Source organism: Amblyraja radiata, chromosome 1 (assembly GCF_010909765.2).
Source record: "Amblyraja radiata isolate CabotCenter1 chromosome 1, sAmbRad1.1.pri, whole genome shotgun sequence".
NCBI classification, from domain to species: Eukaryota; Metazoa; Chordata; class Chondrichthyes; order Rajiformes; family Rajidae; genus Amblyraja; species Amblyraja radiata.
This window is the reverse complement of record NC_045956.1, coordinates 78,572,508-78,588,194: the sequence shown is the minus strand read 5'-3', so window position 1 is coordinate 78,588,194 and position 15,687 is coordinate 78,572,508.

Sequence of the window (15,687 nt, the reverse complement as noted above, 5' to 3'; positions counted from 1 at the left end):
CCTCCTGAACTGTAGCATTTTCTGTTGCATTGAGTGGTAAGTGCTACCAAGTTTGGGTGACTGCTATCTGGCTCTTCACAATCAAGCATTTGGTTCATTCAGATCTCATCACAAATGTCCCATCATCCCAAAGGGAAATTTGTCACCTGGTATCATGAATGAAGGTTTACTCTACCAATATTTGTTGTTCAGATAAGATGGGAAAAAAGAAGGGATTAACAATCACTGGTATTGAGTGATTTGCTTGACCATGTAATGTCTCTGACTTTTATCTGAGAATGTTATGGCCACTCGTGAAATTGGATTTTCATGTCTATAATTGAAGATGTCAAGTGGCTGACCTTGTACATCGTTTCGTTTACCAATGGTCTTCTTTAATTTTAAACACAGTTTAAGAATGGAAGTTGATGAGCAATGTCGGGTGGCTGCAACAATGGTACTAAATGACTGTTAGATCAAAACATTAAGTGCTGCTGTTGTGGTGTCCTTACTTGTTGTTCAATTGTCATCATGGCTTGATTTACATGTCCATTAGTAATGAAACTGTGGATTTGATGAGCTGTGCTGTGTGGTCTTATTTTCTAATGCATTAGCCACATCAAATGACCAACAATCAGAAACGTCACCTTTGCGATGAAAACCAACAGGAATTTCGATATATTCAAACATGTGGAAGTACATACACTTTTGGTAAAAAACTTCCTTTTTTTCTTGAAATGTTTGTTGGTCAATATTGTTCTTGATGAGCATTTCTTGTTGAAAACTTCCTCACCTCTGTTCTTTAGCCTTACCGTTGCACTTTGCAGACATCTGTCTCCTGAACTGTAGCATTTTCTGTTGCATTGAGTGGTAAGTGCTACCATGTTTGGGTGACTGCTATCTGGCTCTTCACGATCAAGCTCGAGGTTCATTCGTACCTCTTTGAAACTGTCCCATCATCCAGTGTTACATAATCCTGAAGAGTGACATTGTCTGACATATCCACGCACTGCAAGGTCCCTTTCCTATAAATTTCCTGCTCGAAACAGATCCTTTTTCCCAGGCATCTCCTATCAGGAGAGTCCACCCAACAGAGCAAAGTTAAAGCCATGTTTGCATGAAGCACCTGCCCAACCCATCTTTTCCTTTTCCAACGGAATACTTTCATTTCAGGAAATGTTTTTGAAGAGATGTGCAACGTTGGGTGGCTGCAACAGTGGTACTAAATGACAGTTGAGAACAAAATATTAAGTGCTACTTTTGTGGTGACGTTCCTTGTTCAATCATCATCATATTCTTGCATCAAACACAGCAGATGACCAACAACCTAAAATGGATCCTTCCAGAGGACAGCCGACGTGAAATTGCAGAGAGTTTCCGCAACAAATTGTTCTTTTATTTCTTGAAAATTTAGTTTGTCAATGCTGTGGCATAGGTGAATTGGTGAGCATTACTGTTGAAGACATCGGCACCTCGGGTATTCTCCTTACTGTAGCATTTTACAGATATCTGCCTCCTGAACTGTAGCATTTTCTGTTGCATTGAGTGGTAAGTGCTACCAAGTTTGGGTGACTGCTATCTGGCTCTTCACAATCAAGCATTTGGTTTATTCAGATCTCATCACAAATGTCCCATCATCCCAAAGGGAAATTTGTCACCTGGTATCACGAATGAAGGTTTACTCTACCAATATTTGTTGTTCAGATAAGATGGGAAAAAAGAAGGGATTAAGAATCACTGGTCTTGAGTGATTTGCTTGACCATGTTATAGAAACATAGAAACATAGAAATTAGGTGCAGGAGTAGGCCATTCGGCCCTTCGAGCCTGCACCGCCATTCAATATGATCATGGCTGATCATCCAACTCAGTATCCCGTACCTGCCTTCTCTCCATACCCTCTGATCACCTTAGCCACAAGGGCCACATCTAACTCCCTCTTAAATATAGCCAATGAACTGGCCTCGACTACCCTCTGTGGCAGGGAGTTCCAGAGATTCACCACTCTCTGTGTGAAAAAAGTTTTTCTCATCTCGGTTTTAAAGGATGTCCCCCTTATCCTTAAGCTGTGACCCCTTGTCCTGGACTTCCCCAACATCGGGAGCAATCTTCCTGCATCTAGCCTGTCCAACCCCTTAAGAATTTTGTAAGTTTTGTCTCTGACTTTTATCTGAGAATATTATGGCCACTCGTGAAATTGGATTTTCATGTCTATAATTGAAGATGTCAAGCGGCTGACCTTGTACATCGTTTCGTTTACCAATCGTCTTCAATTTAAAACACAGTTTAAGAATGGAAGTTGATGAGCAATGTCGGGTGGCTGCAACAATGGTACGAAATGACTGTTAGATCAAAACATTGAGTGCTGCTGTTGTGGTGTCCTTACTTGTTGTTCAATTGTCATCATGGCTTGATTTACATGTCCATTAGTAATGAAACTGTGGATTTGATGAGCTGTGCTGTGTGGTCTTATTTTCTAATGCATTAGCCACATCAAATGACCAACAATCAGAAACGTCGCCTTTGCGATGGAAACCAACAGGAATTTCGATATATTCAAACAGGTGGAAGTACAAACACTTTTGGTAAAAAACTTCCTTTTTTTCTTGAAATGTTTGTTGGCCAATATTGTTCTTGATGAGCATTTCTTGTTGAAAACTTCCTCACCTCTGTTCTTTGGCCTTACCGTTGCACTTTGCAGACATCTGTCTCCTGAACTGTAGCATTTTCTGTTGCATTGAGTGGTAAGTGCTACCATGTTTGGGTGACTGCTATCTGGCTCTTCACGATCAAGCTCGAGGTTCATTCGTACCTCTTTGAAACTGTCCCATCATCCAGTGTTACATAATCCTGAAGAGTGACATTGTCTGACATATCCACGCACTGCAAGGTCCCTTTCCTATAAATTTCCTGCTCGAAACAGATCCTTTTTCCCAGGCATCTCCTATCAGGAGAGTCCACCCAACAGAGCAAAGTTAAAGCCATGTTTGTATGAAGCGCCTGCCCAACCCATCTTTTCCTTTTCCAACGGAATACTTTCATTTCAGGAAATGTTTTTGAAGAGATGTGCAACGTTGGGTGGCTGCAACAGTGGTACTAAATGACAGTTGAGAACAAAATATTAAGTGCTACTTTTGTGGTGACGTTCCTTGTTCAATCATCATCATATTCTTGCATCAAACACAGCAGATGACCAACAACCTAAAATGGATCCTTCCAGAGGACAGCCGACGTGAAATTGCAGAGAGTTTCCGCAACAAATTGTTCTTTTATTTCTTGAAAATTTAGTTTGTCAATGCTGGGGCATAGGTGAATTGGTGAGCATTACTGTTGAAGACATCGGCACCTTGGGTATTCTCCTTACTGTAGCACTTTACAGATATCTGGCTCCTAAACTGTAGCATTTTCTATTGCATTGAGTGGTAAGTGCTACCAAGTTTGGGTGACTGCTATCTGGCTCTTCACAATCAAGCATTTGGTTCATTCAGATCTCATCACAAATGTCCCATCATCCCAAAGGGAAATTTGTCACCTGGTATCACAAATGAAGGTTTACTCTAATAAATATTTGTTGTTCAGATAAGATGGGAAAAAAGAAGGGATTAAGAATCACTGGTCTTGAGTGATTTGCGTGACCATGTTATGTCTCTGACTTTTATCTGAGAATGTTATGGCCACTCATGAAATTGGATTTTCATGTCTATAATTGAAGATGTCAAGCGGCTGACCTTGTACATCGTTTCGTTTACCAATGGTCTTTAATTTAAAACACATTTTAAGAATGGAAGTTGATGAGCAATGTCGGGTGGCTGCAACAATGGTACTAAATTACTTAGATCAAAACATTTTAGTGCTGCTGTTGTGGTGTCCTTACTTGTTGTTCAATTGTCATCATGGCTTGATTTACATGTCCATTAGTAATGAAACTGTGGATTTGATGAGCTGTGCTGTGTGGTCTTATTTTCTAATGCATTAGCCACATCAAATGACCAACAATCAGAAATGTAACCTTTGCGATGAAAACCAACAGGAATTTCGATATATTCAAACATGTGGAAGTACATACACTTTTGGTAAAAAACGTCCTTTTTTTCTTGAAATGTTTGTTGGTCTATATTGTTCTTAATGAGCATTTCTTGTTGAAAACTTCCTCACCTCTGTTCTTTAGCCTTACCGTTGCACTTTGCAGACATCTGTCTCCTGAACTGTAGCATTTTCTGTTGCATTGAGTGGTAAGTGCTACCATGTTTGGGTGACTGCTATCTGGCTCTTCACGATCAAGCTCGAGGTTCATTCGTACCTCTTTGAAACTGTCCCATCATCCAGTGTTACATAACCCTGAAGAGTGACATTGTCTGACATATCCACGCACTGCAAGGTCCCTTTCCTATAAATTTCCTTCTCGAAACATATCCTTTTTCCCAGGCATCTCCTATCAGGAGAGTCCACCCAACAGAGCAAAGTTAAAGCCATGTTTGTATGAAGCACCTGCCCAACCCTTCTTTTCCTTTTCCAACGGAATACTTTCATTTCAGGAAATGTTTTTGAAGAGATGTGCAACGTTGGGTGGCTGCAACAGTGGTACTAAATGACAGTTGAGAACAAAATATTAAGTGCTACTTTTGTGGTGAAGTTCCTTGTTCAATTATCATCATATTCTTGCATCAAACACAGCAGATGACCAACAACCTAAAATGGATCCTTCCAGAGGACAACCGACGTGAAATTGCAGAGAGCTTCCGCAACAAAATATTCTTTTATTTCTTGAAAATTTAGTTTGTCAATGCTGGGGCATAGGTGAATTGGTGAGCATTACTGTTGAAGACATCGGCACCTCGGGTATTCTCCTTACTGTAGCATTTTACAGATATCTGGCTCCTAAACTGTAGCATTTTCTATTGCATTGAGTGGTAAGTGCTACCAAGTTTGGGTGACTGCTATCTGGCTCTTCACAATCAAGCATTTGGTTCATTCAGATCTCATCACAAATGTCCCATCATCCCAAAGGGAAATTTGTCACCTGGTATCACAAATGAAGGTTTACTCTACCAATATTTGTTGTTCAGATAAGATGGGGAAAAAAGAAGGGATTAAGAATCACTGGTCTTGAGTGATTTGCTTGACCATGTTATGCCTCTGACGTTTATCTGAGAATGTTATGGCCACTCGTGAAATTGGATTTTCATGTCTATAATTGAAGATGTCAAGCGGCTGACCTTGTACATCGTTTCGTTTACCAATGGTCTTTAATTTAAAACACAGTTTAAGAATGGAAGTTGATGAGCAATGTCGGGTGGCTGCAACAATGGTACTAAAATGACTTAGATCAAAACATTTTAGTGCTGCTGTTGTGGTGTCCTTACTTGTTGTTCAATTGTCATCATGGCTTGATTTACATGTCCATTAGTAATGAAACTGTGGATTTGATGAGCTGTGCTGTGTGGTCTTATTTTCTAATGCATTAGCCACATCAAATGACCAACAATCAGAAATGTAACCTTTGCGATGAAAACCAACAGGAATTTCGATATATTCAAACATGTGGAAGTACATACACTTTTGGTAAAAAACGTCCTTTTTTCTTGAAATGTTTGTTGGTCAATATTGTTCTTGATGGGCATTTCTTGTTGAAAACTTCCTCACCTCTGTTCTTTAGCCTTACCGTTGCACATTGCAGACATCTGTCTCCTGAACTGTAGCATTTTCTGTTGCATTGAGTGGTAAGTGCTACCAAGTTTGGGTGACTGCTATCTGGCTCTTCACAATCAAGCATTTGGTTCATTCAGATCTCATCACAAATGTCCCATCATCCCAAAGGGAAATTTGTCACCTGGTATCACAAATGAAGGTTTACTCTACCAATATTTGTTGTTCAGATAAGATGGGGAAAAAAGAAGGGATTAAGAATCACTGGTCTTGAGTGATTTGCTTGACCATGTTATGTCTCTGACTTTTATCTGAGAATGTTATGGCCACTCATGAAATTGGATTTTCATGTCTATAATTGAAGATGTCAAGCGGCTGACCTTGTACATCGTTTCGTTTACCAATGGTCTTTAATTTAAAACACAGTTTAAGAATGGAAGTTGATGAGCAATGTCGGGTGGCTGCAACAATGGTACTAAATTACTTAGATCAAAACATTTTAGTGCTGCTGTTGTGGTGTCCTTACTTGTTGTTCAATTGTCATCATGGCTTGATTTACATGTCCATTAGTAATGAAACTGTGGATTTGATGAGCTGTGCTGTGTGGTCTTATTTTCTAATGCATTAGCCACATCAAATGACCAACAATCAGAAATGTAACCTTTGCGATGAAAACCAACAGGAATTTCGATATATTCAAACATGTGGAAGTACATACACTTTTGGTAAAAAACGTCCTTTTTTTCTTGAAATGTTTGTTGGTCAATATTGTTCTTGATGAGCATTTCTTGTTGAAAACTTCCTCACCTCTGTTCTTTAGCCTTACCGTTGCACTTTGCAGACATCTGTCTCCTGAACTGTAGCATTTTCTGTTGCATTGAGTGGTAAGTGCTACCATGTTTGGGTGACTGCTATCTGGCTCTTCACGATCAAGCTCGAGGTTCATTCGTACCTCTTTGAAACTGTCCCATCATCCAGTGTTACATAACCCTGAAGAGTGACATTGTCTGACATATCCACGCACTGCAAGGTCCCTTTCCTATAAATTTCCTTCTCGAAACATATCCTTTTTCCCAGGCATCTCCTATCAGGAGAGTCCACCCAACAGAGCAAAGTTAAAGCCATGTTTGTATGAAGCACCTGCCCAACCCTTCTTTTCCTTTTCCAACGGAATACTTTCATTTCAGGAAATGTTTTTGAAGAGATGTGCAACGTTGGGTGGCTGCAACAGTGGTACTAAATGACAGTTGAGAACAAAATATTAAGTGCTACTTTTGTGGTGAAGTTCCTTGTTCAATTATCATCATATTCTTGCATCAAACACAGCAGATGACCAACAACCTAAAATGGATCCTTCCAGAGGACAGCCGACGTGAAATTGCAGAGAGCTTCCGCAACAAATTGTTCTTTTACTTCTTGAAAATTTAGTTTGTCAATGCTGGGGCATAGGTGAATTGGTGAGCATTACTGTTGAAGACATCGGCACCTCGGGTATTCTCCTTACTGTAGCATTTTACAGATATCTGGCTCCTAAACTGTAGCATTTTCTATTGCATTGAGTAGTAAGTGCTACCAAGTTTGGGTGACTGCTATCTGGCTCTTCACAATCAAGCATTTGGTTCATTCAGATCTCATCACAAATGTCCCATCATCCCAAAGGGAAATTTGTCACCTGGTATCACGAATGAAGGTTTACTATACCAATATTTGTTGTTCAGATAAGATGGGGGAAAAAGAAGGGATTAAGAATCACTGGTCTTGAGTGATTTGCTTGACCATGTTATGCCTCTGACGTTTATCTGAGAATGTTATGGCCACTCGTGAAATTGGATTTTCATGTCTATAATTGAAGATGTCAAGCGGCTGACCTTGTACATCGTTTCGTTTACCAATGGTCTTTAATTTAAAACACAGTTTAAGAATGGAAGTTGATGAGCAATGTCGGGTGGCTGCAACAATGGTACTAAATGACTTAGATCAAAACATTTTAGTGCTGCTGTTGTGGTGTCCTTACTTGTTGTTCAATTGTCATCATGGCTTGATTTACATGTCCATTAGTAATGAAACTGTGGATTTGATGAGCTGTGCTGTGTGGTCTTATTTTCTAATGCATTAGCCACATCAAATGACCAACAATCAGAAATGTAACCTTTGCGATGAAAACCAACAGGAATTTCGATATATTCAAACATGTGGAAGTACATACACTTTTGGTAAAAAACGTCCTTTTTTTCTTGAAATGTTTGTTGGTCAATATTGTTCTTGATGAGCATTTCTTGTTGAAAACTTCCTCACCTCTGTTCTTTAGCCTTACCGTTGCACTTTGCAGACATCTGTCTCCTGAACTGTAGCATTTTCTGTTGCATTGAGTGGTAAGTGCTACCATGTTTGGGTGACTGCTATCTGGCTCTTCACGATCAAGCTCGAGGTTCATTCGTACCTCTTTGAAACTGTCCCATCATCCAGTGTTACATAACCCTGAAGAGTGACATTGTCTGACATATCCACGCACTGCAAGGTCCCTTTCCTATAAATTTCCTTCTCGAAACATATCCTTTTTCCCAGGCATCTCCTATCAGGAGAGTCCACCCAACAGAGCAAAGTTAAAGCCATGTTTGTATGAAGCACCTGCCCAACCCTTCTTTTCCTTTTCCAACGGAATACTTTCATTTCAGGAAATGTTTTTGAAGAGATGTGCAACGTTGGGTGGCTGCAACAGTGGTACTAAATGACAGTTGAGAACAAAATATTAAGTGCTACTTTTGTGGTGACGTTCCTTGTTCAATCATCATCATATTCTTACATCAAACACAGCAGATGACCAACAACCTAAAATGGATCCTTCCAGAGGACAGCCGACGTGAAATTGCAGAGAGTTTCCACAACAAATTGTTCTTTTATTTCTTGAAAATTTAGTTTGTCAATGCTGGGGCATAGGTGAATTGGTGAGCATTCCTGTTGAAGACATCGGCACCTTGGGTATTCTCCTTACTGTAGCACTTTACAGATATCTGCCTCCTGAACTGTAGCATTTTCTGTTTCATTGAGTGGTAAGTGCTACCAAGTTTGGGTGACTGCTATCTGGCTCTTCACAATCAAGCATTTGGTTCATTCAGATCTCATCACAAATGTCCCAACATCTCAAAGGGAAATTTGTCACCTGGTATCATGAATGAAGGTTTACTCTACCAATATTTGTTGCTCAGATAAGATGGAAAAAAGAAGGGATTAAGAATCACTGGTATTGAGTGATTTGCTTGACCATGTTATGACCTCTGACTTTTATCTGAGAATGTTATGGCCACTCGTGAAATTGGATTTTCATGTCTATAATTGAAGATGTCAAGCGGCTGACCTTGTACATCGTTTCGTTTACCAATGGTCTTCTTTAATTTTAAACACAGTTTAAGAATGGAAGTTGATGAGCAATGTCGGGTGGCTGCAACAATGGTACTAAATGACTGTTAGATCAAAACATTAAGTGCTGCTGTTGTGGTGTCCTTACTTGTTGTTCAATTGTCATCATGGCTTGATTTACATGTCCATTAGTAATGAAACTGTGGATTTGATGAGCTGTGCTGTGTGGTCTTATTTTCTAATGCATTAGTCACATCAAATGACCAACAATCAGAAACGTCACCTTTGCGACGAAAACCAACTGGAATTTCGATATATTCAAACATGTGGAAGTACATACACTTTTGGTAAAAAACTTCCTTTTTTTCTTGAAATGTTTGTTGGTCAATATTGTTCTTGATGAGCATTTCTTGTTGAAAACTTCCTCACCTCTGTTCTTTAGCCTTACCGTAGCACTTTACAGACAACTGCCTCCGGAACTGTTGCATTTTCTGTTGCATTGAGTAGTAAGTGCTACCATGTTTGGGTGACTGCTATCTGGCTCTTCACGATCAAGCTCGAGGTTCATTCGTACCTCTTTGAAACTGTCCCATCATCCAGTGTTATATAATCCTGAAGAGTGACATTGTCTGACATATCCACGCACTGCAAGGTCCCTTTTATTATAAATTTCCTTCTCGAAACAGATCCTTTTTCCCAGGCATCTCCTATCAGGAGAGTCCACCCAACAGAGCAAAGTTAAAGCCATGTTTGTATGAAGCGCCTGCCCAACCCATCTTTTCCTTTTCCAACGGAATACTTTCATTTCAGGAAATGTTTTTGAAGAGATGTGCAATGTTGGGTGGCTGCAACAGTGGTACTAAATGACAGTTGAGAACAAAATATTAAGTGCTACTTTTGTGGTGACGTTCCTTGTTCAATCATCATCATATTCTTACATCAAACACAGCAGATGACCAACAACCTAAAATGGATCCTTCCAGAGGACAGCCGACGTGAAATTGCAGAGAGTTTCCACAACAAATTGTTCTTTTATTTCTTGAAAATTTAGTTTGTCAATGCTGGGGCATAGGTGAATTGGTGTGCATTCCTGTTGAAGACATCGGCACCTCGGGTATTCTCCTTACTGTAGCACTTTACAGATATCTGCCTCCTGAACTGTAGCATTTTCTGTTGCATTAGGTGGTAAGTGCTACCAAGTTTGGGCGACTGCTATCTGGCTCTTCACAATCAAGCATTTGGTTCATTCAGATCTCATCACAAATGTCCCATCATCCCAAAGGGAAATTTGTCACCTGGTATCACGAATGAAGGTTTACTCTACCAATATTTGTTGTTCAGATAAGATGGGAAAAAAGAAGGGATTAAGAATCACTGGTCTTGAGTGATTTGCTTGACCATGTTATGTCTCTGACTTTTACCTGAGAATGTTATGGCCACTCGTGAAATTGGATTTTCATGTCTATAATTGAAGATGTCAAGCGGCTGACCTTGTACATCGTTTCGTTTACCAATGGTCTTCTTTATTTTTAAACACAGTTTAAGAATGGAAGTTGATGAGCAATGTCGGGTGGTTGCAACAATGGTACTAAATGACTGTTAGATCAAAACATTAAGTGCTGCTGTTGTGGTGTCCTTACATGTTGTTCAATTGTCATCGTGGCTTGATTTACATGTCCATTAGTAATGAAACTGTGGATTTGATGAGCTGTGCTGCGTGGTCTTATTTTCTAATGCATTAGCCACATCAAATGACCAACAATCAGAAACGTCACCTTTGCGACGAAAACCAACAGGAATTTCGATATATTCAAACATGTGGAAGTACATACACTTTTGGTAAAAAACTTCCTTTTTTTCTTGAAATGTTTGTTGGCCAATATTGTTCTTGATGAGCATTTCTTGTTGAAAACTTCCTCACCTCTGTTCTTTAGTCTTACCGTAGCACTTTACAGACATCTGCCTCCTGAACTGTAGCATTTTCTGTTGCATTGAGTGGTAAGTGCTACCATGTTTGGGTGACTGCTATCTGGCTCTTCACGATCAAGCTCGAGGTTCATTCGTACCTCTTTGAAACTGTCCCATCATCCAGTGTTACATAATCCTGAAGAGTGACAATGTCTGACATTTCAACGCACTGCAAGGTCCCTTTCCTATAAATTTCCTTCTCGAAACAGATCCTTTTTCCCAGGCATCTCCTATCAGGAGAGTCCAACCAACAGAGCAAAGTTAAAGCCATGTTTGTATGAAGCACCTGCCGAACCCATCTTTTGCTTTTCCAACGGAATACTTTCATTTCAGGAAATGTTTTTGAAGAGATGTGCAACATAGGGTGGCTGCAACAGTGGTACTAAATGACAGTTGAGGACAAAATATTAAGTGCTACTTTTGTGGTGACCTTCCTTGTTCAATCGTCATCACTTGGTTTGGTCAACGTGTTCCGCTGAGTTTTATTTGGCTTGTCAAGTGCGGGTCTTACTAACTTTTTATGTCCAAATTGTGTGCAAGTGTCCTTATGATGCATTCATTATTTTCTCGTCTTTGTGACTTTGAATGAAAGATGTTTGTCAAATCTGTTGAAGCTACCAACTGTTGCAGATTTGTTGGTGTTTTGCAAGACTTGTGGTGCATTAGCTGAGATGAACACCCAAGGCCAATGACCTTGCAGGCTGCATGGATACAAAAGAAATGATTGTCACCTATTCAGAGGGAAAGTAAGAGGTGCAAATTGCCAAACTGCTGTAGGTTCCTGGAGGGACAATATATTCTTGCATCGGACACAGCAGATGACCAACAACCTAAAATGGGTCCTTCCAGAGGACAGCCGACGTGAAATTGCAGAGTTTCCGCAAGAAATTGTTCTGTTAGTTCTTGAAAATTTAGTTTGTCAATGCTGGGGCATAGGTGAATTGGTGAGCATTTCTGTTGAAGACATCGGCACCTCGGGTATTCGCCTTACTGTAGCACTTTACAGATATCTGCCTCCTGAACTGTAGCATTTTCCGTTGCATTGAGTGGTAAGTGCTACCAAGTTTGGGTGACTGCTATCTGGCTCTTCACAATCAAGCATTTGGTTCATTCAGATCTCATCACAAATGTCCCAACATCTCAAAGGGAAATTTGTCACCTGGTATCATGAATGAAGGTTTACTCTACCAATATTTGTTGCTCAGATAAGATGGAAAAAAGAAGGGATTAAGAATCACTGGTATTGAGTGATTTGCTTGACCATGTTATGTCTTTTATCTGAGGATGTTATGGCCACTCGTGAAATTGGATTTTGATGTCTAAAATTGAAGATGTCAAGCGGCTGATCTTGTACATCGTTTCGTTTACCAATGGTCTTCTTTAATTTTAAACACAGTTTAAGAATGGAAGTTGATGAGCAATGTCAGGTGGCTGCAACAATCGTACTAAATGACTGTTCGATCAAAAAATTAAGTGCTGCTGTTGTGGTGTCCTTACTTGTTGTTCAATAGTCATCATGGCTTGATTTACATGTCCATCTGACTCTTTTTTTACCAGTTAGTAATGAAACTGTGTGGATTTGATGAGCTGTGCTGTGTGGTCTTATTTTCTAATGCATCAGCCAACAGGAACGTAACCTTTGCGACGAAAACCAACAGGAATTTCGATATATTCAAACATGTGGAAGTACATACACTTTTGGTAAAAAAATTCCTTTTTTTCTTGAAATGTTTGTTGGCCAATATTGTTCTTGATGAGCATTTCTTGTTGAAAACTTCCTCACCTCTGTTCTTAAGCCTTACCGTTGCACTTTGCAGACATCTGTCTCCTGAACTGTAGCATTTTCTGTTGCATTGAGTGGTAAGTGCTACCATGTTTGGGTGACTGCTATCTGGCTCTTCACGATCAAGCTCGAGGTTCATTCGTACCTCTTTGAAACTGTCCCATCATCCAGTGTTACATAATCCTGAAGAGTGACAATGTCTGACATTTCAACGCACTGCAAGGTCCCTTTCCTATAAATTTCCTTCTCGAAACAGATCCTTTTTCCCAGGCATCTCCTATCAGGAGAGTCCAACCAACAAAGTAAAAGCCATGTTTGTATGAAGCGCCTGCCCAACCCTTTTTTTCCTTTTCCAACGGAATACTTTCATTTCAGGAAATGTTTTTGAAGAGATGTGCAACATAGGGTGGCTGCAACAGTGGTACTAAATGACAGTTGAGAACAAAATATTAAGTGCTACTTTTGTGGTGACCTTCCTTGTTCAATCACCATCATATTCTTGCATCGAACACAGCAGATGACCAACAACCTAAAATGGATCCTTCCAGAGGACAGCCGACGTGAAATTGCAGAGAGTTTCCGCAACAAATTGTTCTTTTATTTCTTGACAATTTAGTTTGTCAATGCTGGGGCATAGGTGAATTGGTGAGCATTACTGTTGAAGACATCGGCACCTCGGGTATTCACCTTACTGTAGCACTTTACAGATATCTGCCTCCTGAACTGTAGCATTTTCTGTTGCATTGAGTGGTAAGTGCTACCAAGTTTGGGTGACTGCTATCTGGCTCTTCACAATCAAGCATTTGGTTCATTCAGATCTCATCACAAATGTCCCATCATCCCAAAGGTATGATGGTACTAAATGACTGTTAGATCAAAACATTAAGTGCTGCTGTTGTGGTGTCCTTACTTGTTGTTCAATTGTCATCATGGCTTGATTTACATGTCCATTAGTAAAGAAACTGTGGATTTGATGAGCTGTGCTGTGTGATCTTATTTTCTAATGCATTAGCCACATCAAATGACCAACAATCAGAAATGTCACCTTTGCGACGAAAACCAACTGGAATTTCGATATATTCAAACATGTGGAAGTACATACACTTTTGGTAAAAAACTTCCTTTTTTTCTTGAAATGTTTGTTGGCCAATATTGTTCTTGATGAGCATTTCTTGTTGAAAACTTCCTCACCTCTGTTCTTTAGCCTTACCGTTGCACTTTGCAGACATCTGTCTCCTGAACTGTAGCATTATCTGTTGCATTGAGTGGTAAGTGCTACCATGTTTGGGTGACTGCTATCTGGCTCTTCACGATCAAGCTCGAGGTTCATTCGTACCTCTTTGAAACTGTCCCATCATCCAGTGTTACATAATCCTGAAGAGTGACAATGTCTGACATTTCAACGCACTGCAAGGTCCCTTTCCTATAAATTTCCTTCTCGAAACATCCTTTTTCCCAGGCATCTCCTATCAGGAGAGTCCACCCAACAAAGTAAAAGCCATGTTTGTATGAAGCGCCTGCCCAACCCTCTTTTTCCTTTTCCAACGGAATACTTTCATTTCAGGAAATGTTTTTGAAGAGATGTGCAACATAGGGTGGCTGCAACAGTGGTACTAAATGACAGTTGAGAACAAAATATTAAGTGCTACTTTTGTGGTGACCTTCCTTGTTCAATCATCATCATATTCTTGCATCGAACACAGCAGATGACCAACAACCTAAAATGGATCCTTCCAGAGGACAGCCGACGTGAAATTGCAGAGAGTTTCCGCAACAAATTGTTCTTTTATTTCTTGACAATTTAGTTTGTCAATGCTGGGGCATAGGTGAATTGGTGAGCATTACTGTTGAAGACATCGGCACCTCGGGTATTCACCTTACTGTAGCACTTAACAGATATCTGCCTCCTGAACTGTAGCATTTTCTGTTGCATTGAGTGGTAAGTGCTACCAAGTTTGGGTGACTGCTATCTGGCTCTTCACAATCAAGCATTTGGTTCATTCAGATCTCATCACAAATGTCCCATCATCCCAAAGGGAAATTTGTCACCTGGTATCATGAATGAAGGTTTACTCTACCAATATTTGTTGTTCAGATAAGATGGGAAAAAAGAAGGGATTAAGAATCACTGGTATTGAGTGATTTGCTTGACCATGTTATGTCTCTGACTTTTATCTGAGAATGTTATGGCCACTCGTGAAATTGGATTTTCATGTCTATAATTGAAGATGTCAAGTGGCTGACCTTGTACATCGTTTCGTTTACCAATGGTCTTCTTTAATTTTAAACACAGTTTAAGAATGGAAGTTGATGAGTAATGTCGGGTGGCTGCAACAATGGTACTAAATGACTGTTAGATCAAAACATTAAGTGCTGCTGTTGTGGTGTCCTTACTTGTTGTTCAATTGTCATCATGGCTTGATTTACATGTCCATTAGTAATGAAACTGTGGATTTAATGAGCTGTGCTGTGTGGTCTTATTTTCTAATGCATTAGCCACATCAAATGACCAACAATCAGTAACGTCACCTTTGCGACGAAAACCAACTGGAATTACGATATATTCAAACATGTGGAAGTACATACACTTTTGGTAAAAAACTTCCTTTTTTTCTTGAAATATTTGTTGGCCAATATTGTTCTTGATGAGCATTTCTTGTTGAAAACTTCCTCACCTCTGTTCTTTAGCCTTACCGTTGCACTTTGCAGACATCTGTCTCCTGAACTGTAGCATTTTCTGTTGCATTGAGTGGTAAGTGCTACCATGTTTGGGTGACTGCTATCTGGCTCTTCCCGATCAAGCTCGAGGTTCATTCGTACCTCTTTGAAACTGTCCCATCATCCAGTGTTATATAACCCTGAAGAGTGACATTGTCTGACATATCCACGCACTGCAAGGTCCCTTTCCTATAAATTTCCTTGTCAAAACAGATCCTTTTCCCAGGCATCTCCAATC